Below are 10,589 nucleotides of genomic sequence, written 5' to 3'. Positions count from 1 at the left end.
AAAGTGAGAAAGCAAGCCAGCAGGTCTGGGACTCAAACCACGGTCTGCCATATGGGAGTCTAGCGCCCCAACCACCATACCTGCCAACTTCAAATTGGTCTCTATTATTGATTTTTCTGACCTATATTTCTAAGTCGCTACTGTGGGACACGTTTGGTATAATAGTCAACCTAAAACGTTCCAAATTGAACTTAATACTGGTCTCCTGCCCTGCCTACTTATCATTCATATGTATAAATACACACATACATATATATATGAAATATAAATGAGATGGAAAAAAGAAAAAAATTTTTAAGTGAAATAAAAGTGGTTTATTGGGAGCCAGGAGGTGGCATGTTGGTTAAGGGTGCTGGACTCTCACATGGTCAACTGTGGTTCGAGTCCTGGGCCTGGTGGCTTGCTTTCTCACTTTCCCTTTCTCTCTCTCATTTTCTCCCTCCCTGGTCAAATTAAAATAAATGAATAAAATAAAAAATAAAATAATTCTTTAAAAAAAAAAAGTGGTTTGTTTGAGCCAGGGCCCTCCCATTCATTCACACGATCTCATTAACATTGGGAACCAGCAGTTAGCATAATGGCTATGTCGCTGGACTCCCACGTTGTCGACCACGGTTCGTGTCCCAGACCCGGTGGCTTAAAACTCACACCGGGCACGTGTGCGTGCATGCCCAAGATCCCGAGAGGAGAATGGAGGAGAAGGGACTGCGGCGTGACCAGCCCCCCTGGGGGGTGATTTCTCGCTTTCTATCTCTCTGTCCCTCTGTCTGGCGAGCGCTGGCGCCCTATAGTGAAAATCTCTCCAAAAAAAAAAAAAGATTTCATTAACATGTATACATTCAAAACTTGCTAATTAATTTTTCCAGCCCCTGCCTTTTTTTAAAAAAGTATGTGAGATTTTTTGCTATAGGGTTTGTGTACTTTCTGGAGAGACAGAGAGAGACAAAAAGTGAGAAATTGGCCCTCAAGGGGGTGGCCACACCACAATCCCTTCTCTACCATTCTCCTTTTGGGATTTTGGGCATACACACACACACATCTGGCATGAATTTCAGGCCAACAGGTCCAGGACTTGAACTGCAGTAGGCCATGTAGGCCTACATCCAGCAGTATAAACTTTATACCATCTGCTGATCCGCATGCTTTTTGAGTTTTAGTTTTGCTATAGGGCGTGTGGCTTTCCAGAGAGAGGGAAAATGAGAAATTATTCCCCCAGGGGATTGGCCATGCTGCAATCCCTTCTCTACTCTCCTCTCAGGATTTTAGACACACTTGATTCTCAAGCCACTAGGTCTGGGACTTGAACCACAAAGTTGGCCATGTGGAACCCAGTGCCTCAACCTCCATGCCACCTGCTGGCCCCCCAGCCCCTGCCTCTTTACTAAACTCCAAACAAGGATATCCAACTACCTAATTGACAGATATAATTAATATTACACACATAGCTTAAATGTGCAAAAGTAAACTTTGTTTTCCACATGTGTTCCCCTTGCACTGTTCGCCATCCCAGTCAGTAGTATCAGCATTATCCACTGAGTTGTTCTGGAACCAAAGCAAGGAAGGAAACAGGGAGACCAGCCTAGTAGTTGGAGGACATTTCCAGAGGAACCACATTCACAATGATTTTGAAAGGTAATAGAGTAACATGATAGTTGTTAGGACTATGCTGTGATATAAGAGGATGCAGAATGGAAGCAAGACCATGGAACAAGAGTATTTTGGGGGTTTGTCTTCAAGATTTTTTTTCTTTTCTAAAGTGGTACTCATAGGGCCAGCAGATGGCATAGAGGTTATGTCGCTGGACTCCCACATGGTAGACATTGGTTTGAGTCCTGGACCCAGAGCCTTGAAAATCATGCCAGGTGCATGTGCGTGTCTGCCCAAGATTCTGAGGGGAGAGTGGGCAAGAAGGGATTTCATTGTGGCCATCCTCCATGGAGGGTGATTTCTCACTTTCCCTCTCACTATCTGTCTCTGTCTATCCCCCAACAAGTGCATGCTCCCTAAGGCAAAAAAAAAAAAAAAAAAAAAAAAAGAAAAGAAAGTGGTACTGGGTCAGCAAGTGTTGTGGTGGGTATGGCACTGAACACACCCATGGCTAACTGCGGTTTGAGTCCCAGATCTAACAACTTGAAAATCACACCAGATGCACATGTGCATGCGTTCCCAAAATCCCAGGAGAAGAATGGAGAAGAAGGAATTGCAGTGTGGCCAACTGCGTGGGGGTGGGGGATGATTTTTTTCTTTCCCTCTCACTGTCTCTCTCTGGCAAGTGCATGTGCTGTATGGCAAGAACCTAAAAAAAATAATAATTTTTAAAGTGATACTTTAGGACGGTGTAATGGCTACATTGCTGGACTCCCATGTAATTGATCATGGTTTGAATCCCGGACCCAGTGACTTGAAACTCGCCAGGTGAATGTGTATGCCCAGAATCCAAGAGGAGAAGGGACTGTGGCATAGCCACCCACCTTGGGGGATGATTTCTTGCTTTCTGTCTCTCTCTCTCTCCAGTGAGTGCATGCACCCTATAGCAAAAATGCGCTCTTTAAAAAAAAAAAAGTGATACTTTAAAAATATACTCCTTGGGACAGGAAGGTGGCCCAAAGGTAAGACACAATGTTCTGCAAGGCAGAACAATGACATACGGTTGCCTCTTCATGTTCAGAGACCTCCCAGTGTAATGCCAGCATTGCGTGTCCATGATATGATACATGTACTCATAATCCAGACTGGCTGAAGCTATGGATGGATCGCAGCATCAAGATCCTGTGAGTGGAGGGGCAGGACTTCGGGCCAGCTGAGCTGTTGGTCAGACCTCACCTGTTTGCATGAAAGCTTCACAAGATGCCCACCGCTGGGGCAAGGCGTGAGGAGCTTGGTGTGTGCCTTGCCTAGTTTCGCTTGATACTCATCAGGAATTATGCAGAAAAGAAAAGCTCATATGTAAATTGACTGGAATCACCAAAAGAAATTCAAACAATTATAAGCTGGGATACTTGTGTGAGTACAAGGTAGTAAAGCAAGCACATGTACACTGGCAAAATTTTATAAAAAAAGAAAGGTAATGTAATAATTCATACAAAAATTAAGAGTGAGAAGTAACTAAAGCAATAGTAGTAGAGATGGACAGGAAGAAGTACATCTCTAAGGAAACTTGATAAGTTGAAGAGAAGAAGTACTCCAGACTGACTTCCTGGTTTGCAGTTTGTGTGAATAGGTTGGCAGGATATGAAATACTACCTTGTAAAATGGAAAGGATGGCCAGATTCTACAAGTACTTGGGGGAGCCTTTGCAAAATCTTAAGTGCCCAAGACTGCTTCAGGAATTTTCTAAAGACAAGCATAATTATTTATCTCAGGTAAAGAAAGGCAAAGCAATAACTTTAAAAGAATAACAAAGCTTTGAAACATGCCATTGCTGAGTACATTGTAAAAAAAAAGCTAAATGGGATCGACGGGTGGCATGGTGGTTAAAGCACTGGATTTTCCCACACAGCCAACAACAGTTCAAATACTGGATCTAGTGGCTTGCTTTCTCACTCCCCTGCCCCTCTGGTCAAATTAAAACAAATGAATAAATTTTAAAAATAAATATTTTTTTAAAAGAAAAGCTAAACAAAGGATAACTATGTAGAGATGGCAAGACAAATACAAAATAAAAAGGGATCATGAAGCAATGCTATTTGTTGAAAATACTGTTGACTTAGAGGGCCCACCTTCAGACTTGTACTATATTAATGAACACAAACCAGCTAAGAATCAGCTTAGTAAATGAAGCTACCTTTGGTTGTTCTTACACAGATTGCTTCTTTGAGAAATGTTGTCCTGGCAAAGTTGGAGTTCTTTTGGCTTATAGTAAAAAATCAACAAATTAAAATTCCACCTGGAACCCCCATCTATGAATGCAGCTCAAGGTGTCAATGTGGACCTGATTGTCCCAATAGGATTGTACAACAAGGCACACAGTGTTCACTCTGCATCCTTTGAACTAGCAATGGCTGTGGCTGGGGTGTAAAAACCCTTGTAAGATTAAAAGAATGAGTTTTGTCATGGAATATGCTGGAGAGGTAATCACAAGTGAAGAAGCTGAAAGAAGGGGGGCAGTAATAGGACAATAAGGGAATCACGTATCTCTTTGATCTGGACTATGAATCTGATGAATTCACAGTGGATGGAGCTCAATATGGAAATGTGTCTTATTTTGTGAATTATAATTGTGACCCAAATCCTCAGGTGTTCAATATTTTCATTGATAACCTTGATACTCATCTTCCCTGGATAGTATTATTTTCTACAAGAATCATAAATGCTGGAGAAGAGCTGACTTTTGAATATCAAATGAAAGGTTCTGGAGATATATCTCCAGGTATATCTATTGCCCATAGCCCAGCCAAAAAGAGGATGAGAACTGTATGCAAATGTGGAGCTGTAACTTGCAGAGGTTACCTCAACTGAATTTTCAGAAAACAGAACTGATGAGAATTATAGTTCTATTTTTTCCTAATGTTAACATCTTCAAAGAATAAGTATTGGGGGGGAACCAGCAGTTAGCGTAATGGCCCATCGAGGGTGCTTTCTCCTCCCTCTGTCTCTTCTCCCTCTATCTCTCCTTCTCCCTTTTGTCTTCTCCCTATCTCTCTCCTCCCTCTTCTCTCTCTCTTCTTCTTCCTCTCTCTGTTTCTTTTTTCTCCCTCTCATCAATGCACATGCCCCCTCTGGCAGTTGGAGAAAAAAAAAAAAAAACTGACACTGCCTCTGCGTATAGTACAAATTTAGAAAAGAGATGAATTTGGCTGAATTAATGGGTGATTTCACAAAACACAAGATAGCTGCATGGAGGTTCTCAGTAATGACATGTACTTTCTGAAAAAGTAAGCATGGAGGGTAGGAAGGTGACATGGTGGTTAAGGGTGCTGGACTCCAACATGGCTGACCACGGTTAAAGTCCCAGCCTTGGCAGCTTTCTCTCTCTCTCTCTCTCTCTCTCTCCCCCTCTCTGGTCAAATTAAAATAAGTAAAGAAAGTTAAATAAAATAATTCTTTAAAAAAAAAGTGGCCATGGGCAGGTAAAACCAGGAGTTGGAAGAGGATCAATAAAGCAGTCAGAGTAGGAATAAAAAAAATAGAAGATTAAGAAGGCAGAGGGGCCACAGGTAGCATGGTGGTTGAAGCTCTGGATTCCCACATAGCCGACCTTGGTTCAAGTTCCAGACCTGGTGGTTTGCTTTCTCACTTTCCCTTTCTCTCTCTCTTTCTCTCTCTGGTCAAGTTTAAAAAAAATAGTAAAACAAATGGAATTAAATTAATAATCATTTTTTTAAAAAAAGTAGAAGAAGAAGGCACAGAGTGATGGCAGCCAGTTTAAGAGTTTCATGAACAAGTGCATGAAAGATAGTTCAAAAGGATGAGGCCTGTGCACCCTCCAGTTACATATTACTAAAAATGGTATGTGGGTGTGGTAGATGGTCTCTGAGATGGCTGCCGACAATCCCTGCCTGCTGGCATTCACACCCTTATGTACTCTTCTTGAAAGTAAGCTAGATTTAGTGACTAACTTCTTTTTTTTGGAGAGGTTTTTGCTATAGGGCGTGGTGTGGCGCTCACCAGACAGACAGAGAGAAAGACAGACCGAAAGTGAGAAATCACCCCCCAGGGGGGATGGCCACGCTGCAATCCCTTTTCCTCCGTTCTCCTCTCAGGATCTTGGGCACGCATGCACACACGTCCTGCGTGAGTGTTAAGTCGCCAGGTCCAGAACACGAACTGCGGTCGAGTACATGGGAGTTCAGCGACATAGCCATTACGCTAACTGCTGGTCCCAATTTAGTGACTAACTTCTAATGAATTTGATGTAGCAGATGTCATGGGATGTTAATACCAGTATTCAAACTGTGACTTCATCTTGTATTTTCTCTCTCTCATAGGAAAGTCATCTGCTATGTTGTAAGATGTCCTTTGGAGAGGCCCACATGGGAAAGAACTGAGGGAGGCCTATAGCCAGTGAAGAACTCAGTTTTGGAAACAACCATGTGAGTGAATGTGGAAGCAAAATCTTCCCCAATTGAGCCTTCAGATGATACTGCAGTTTCAACCAACACAATGGCTCCAGTCTCCTGAGAGACCTTGAGTCAGAGGTTCTGAGTTAAGCTGTCTGATTTACTGACCTTCAGAAACTGTGAGATAAGCTATTGGATAATGAAATGGAGATTTTAATGTTTCTATATTGACTGATATGCATAGTATTCCTTCTGGAAAAAAAATGTAATATACTGTAAAGTTATTCATGATTCAATGTCATATAAACAAGATTATGATGATAATAAAGAAAAAGAAAAAAACTGTGAGATAATACAATTTTGTTGTTTCAAAGCACTAAACTGTGAACTAATTTGTTACGTAGCAATACATAACTCATATAATCATTATTATTTTAATATTACATGTACTTAAACTTTTTTTTCAGTTAATCTTGTTATGGCATATGTATGCCCACTAGAAAGGGAGAGGGAAAATCACCTCCCAAGAGGGATGACCACATCACAATCCCTTCTCCTCCATTCTCCTCTCAGGATTTTGGGCACACATGTACATGCACCTAGCATGTTTTCCAAGCCACCAGGTCCAAGACCTGAACTACACAGTCAGCTATGTGGGATCCAGCCACCTTAACCATCATGCCACTGGCTGGCCCTATATCCATATATTTTTATAAGCATGCTATATTTCACAGTGGAGTAGGGAGAATTGTAAAAACAAAAAAGATCCTCCCTATTAGCCAGGCAAAAGAAAAAAAATAAATGAGGAAGTAATATATATATATTTATTTAATGGTGAAAAAATGTATATTTAGAATTAGCCAGCTGGACTTGCTTTAGATGATCCCAATCTTGTTGGCAACATCCAAAGCATCATAATCGGAAACCAGTCGCACATACGCCTTCCTCTCTCCATCAGGCCTGATTAGAGTGTTGACCTTGGCCACATCAAGATCATAGAGCTTCTTCACAGGCTGTTTGATCTGGTGCTTGTTGGCCTTGACATCCACAATGAACACAGTGTCTTGTCCTCTCTCTTCTTCATGGTAGACTCAGTTGTCAGGGGGGAACTTGACGATGGCATAGTGGTCAAGCTCGTTTCTCCTGGGGGCGCTCTTCCAAGGATATTTAGGCTGCCTCCGCAGCCTGAGAGTCTTGGGCCTTCAGAAGGTGGGTGACATACGGATCTTCTTTTTTTTTTGTGGTTGTGGACACCTTTCAGCACTGCCTTCTTGGCCTTCAAAGCCTTAGCTTTAGGTTCAGCTTTGGGAGGGGCAGGAGCTTCCTTCTTCGCTTTTGGCGCCATCTTGGCAAAAAACAGAAAGTAATCATTTTTAAAGAAATTTTCATTCATCAGAAAAGAAATTAGAACAAGGACTAGCAATGGAGAAAGAATATTATTTTACAGCCTAAATGATTCATTTGAATAAATTTCACCTTTTTCTTCTCACCCTTCTTAGTCTGAACAGGTACCCTCTAGTAAAAGTGAGCAGGGATATGAAAAGAAAATAAAATTAGTCAACTTTAGTCTGTGATAAATTTGAGGTTATATAAAAATTCAATAATCCACATGCCCCATTACTATGATCTTTTGAGAATTTCTCTTAAATAAAAAGTTATAAGGCCAGCAGGTGGCATGGTGGTTAAGGGCACTGGATTCCCACATGGCTAACCATAGTTCAAAACCCAGACACAGTAGCTTGCTTTCTCACTTTCTCTCTCTATCTGGTCCAATTAAAATAATAATAATAAATAAAGTTGAATGAAAAAAAATTTTTTAAAAGTTGCTAATGGAAGAAGTTAGACTCCTTCAGAGGTATACACTTAAAAAAAAAATAAAAAAGAACCTAAGCAAAGACCCTTCAAAAATAAATTTGAACTGCATCTTACTTGGTGAACTGACCATTTAAATATTTGAATGCTATTTAAGGGACAAAATAAACTGAGCCCTAGAATGTTCCTATTTTCTTTTTTTTCTTTATTTTTTTTTGTTGAGAGGTTTTTGCTATAGGGTGTTTGTGCTCACCAGAAAGACCCAGAGAGACAGAGAGACAGAAAGTGAGAAATAATCCCCCAGGGGGATGGCCACACTACAATCCCTTCTCCTCCATTCTCCTCCTAGGATCTTGGGCATGCACAGCGTGAGTTTAAGCCACTGGATCTGGGATTCAAACTGCAGTTAACTACATAGGAGTCCAGCAACTTAGCCACTACACCATCTGCTGGTCCCGAATATTCCTATTTTCATACTCAATCATTGCTAATTGCCTCACAACCTAATACACCGACTTGCTCAGCAGGTTCATTCATATTCAAGATTGTTAAATCCCAGGACTCATGCAAATTATACTATGTGTAAAATGTTATAATAATGATAACAATAGCTAATATGGGGAACCAGCAGTTAGCGTAATGGCTATGTCGCTGGACTCCCATGTAGTCGACTGTGGTTTGCGTCCTGGACCCGGTGGCTTAAAACTCATGCCGGGTGTGTGTGCATGCGTGCCCAAGATCCCGAGAGGAGAAGGGATTGTGGCGTGACCATCCTCCCTGGGGGGTGATTTCTCGCTTTCTGTCTCTCTGTCTCTCTCTGTCTGTCTCCCTGTAGCAAAAAAACCTCTCCAAAAAAAGAAAAAAACAAATAGCTAATGTACATTGAGTACTTACAATATGCCAGGCACTGTTTCACATGTAGTTACATCAGCCCTATTTGGTAGATACTTTTGGGTTGTCAGAAAAGTCATGACACATTTTTGCATAAAAATCAGGAAAATATGTCATGACTTTTCCAACAACCTAGTATTATAATATCATTTTTCCTCTAAAAATAAAATAAATAATTCTTTTTAAAAAATGATAAACAGATTATATTGTATATTAGGAAATTATAAGTTTGATGGTAGAAATAAAAAGTAAAGCAGAGTTGGGGCCGGCAGGTGGTGCAGTAGTTAAGGAACTGAACTTCCACATGGCTGACCACAGTTCAAGTCCCAGACCCAGCAGCTTGAAAATCACATCAGGCATGAGTGTGTGTGTGCCTGAAATTCCAGGAGGAGAATGAAGAAGGGTTTGCAGCATGGCCATCACCTGAGGAAGTGATTTCTTACTTTCCTTCTCACCATGACTCTCTGGCAAGCACACACGCCCTGTGACAAAACCCTTAAAAAAAAAAAAAAAGGAAAAGTAGAGGAAGGAGAGCAGAAGTATGAGGAGTGGTGAGGTTAGTTGCAGGTTATTATTATTATTATTATTTTTGGAGAGGATTTTGCTATAGGGCACATATGCTCACCAGAAAGACAGAGAGACAGAGACAGAAAGTGAGAAATCACCCCAGGGGATATGGCCACTCCACGATCCCTTGTCCAGTCTCCTCCTAGGATCTTGGGTATACATGCACATGCACCCGGCGTGAGTTTAAGCCACCAGGTCCTGGACTTGAACCGCAGTCAACTACATGGGAGTCCAGCAGCTGTGTGGTCATCCCCCTTGGGGGTAATGTCTCATTTTCTTTCTCTCTGGAGAGTGTACACACCCTATAGCAAAAATATGTCTCTCTCAAAAAATAATTATTTATTTAATTTTACTTATTATTAGTTAATTTTTTAAATTGACCAGAGAGACAGAGAGAAAGTGAGAATGCAAGCTGTCAGGTCTGGGACTAGAACCACTTTCTGCTATGTGGGTATCCAGTGCCTTAACCACCACATGACCTGCCAGCCAGAAAATTTCTGTAGAGTTTTTTGTTCATTTTTCTCAGTTTGTGGAGGTTAACTGCTTTGTTTGCTGTTGCAAGTATCTGAAATGGTCCACAATCACTGTAATATTTATTAATGAACCATTAGTGGTGCCTTCCATAGTTTTTCTTCAACTCTCTAGCATATTTGACATGTTTAACAGAAAGGTTGCTAGTCCAGTTCCCCGTGTATCTCCAAAGATCTCCTTTATCCTTTTTTACAGGCTCTCTACCTCCTATTGTTGTCTTTCTTCCTCAATTTCTCTTAAGGGAGAAAAAAATGGGAATACTGATTTTTTTTTTTTTTTTGGTCCCTCAAATGACCTTTTCTTTTTGCATTCTTCAGTCTTGGTCCTGGCTACTTTACCCACACTGTCACTCACACACTGTGTTTGTGTGGTTGTGTTCTTTCTGGGGCTTCTGGTCGAGAGCGATGGAGAATCTCTTGGCGGGAAAATGCAGGCTGCACGGACGGACACACGTATTTACCAGTCGTTGGTGACGCTCCGCCCAACACACCGCCCCTCGCAGATGCTCAGCGGCTCATCCCGTAGCACTGCCTGGAATCCCGTCGAGTCAGCCCTGTCCGAGCGCGGCCCGGGATTGGCTTCAAGGGCCCGGCCCCTCCGCCAATCAGGTGCGGGGGCGTTGTCTCGGGGTGGGACTCCACCTCTCGTGGTGTTCTGGTTTCCCCAGCCCTGGCGCGACCCTCTCTTCCTGGAGGCTGCTGTCCCTAGTCCTCCCGCCGCAGTCTTCGGGCCGCAGACTCAGGCTGGCCATGGCTTCGGCCACCGGAGTAGCAGGCAAACGGGGCCCCG

At 42.1% G+C, this 10,589-nt stretch overlaps 1 pseudogene; it reads left to right on the top strand.

Moving 5' to 3' along the window:
* Window positions 1–2,870: 2,870 nt before the first annotated feature.
* LOC102482080 (histone-lysine N-methyltransferase SUV39H2-like) lies at window positions 2,871–4,458 on the top strand (annotated as a pseudogene).
* The last annotated feature ends 6,131 nt before the right edge of the window (window positions 4,459–10,589 follow it).

This window comes from Tupaia chinensis, unplaced genomic scaffold (genome assembly GCF_000334495.1).
Source record: "Tupaia chinensis unplaced genomic scaffold, TupChi_1.0 Scaffold000275_1, whole genome shotgun sequence".
NCBI lineage: Eukaryota > Metazoa > Chordata > Mammalia > Scandentia > Tupaiidae > Tupaia > Tupaia belangeri.
This window is presented reverse-complemented; position numbering and strand designations above follow the sequence as displayed.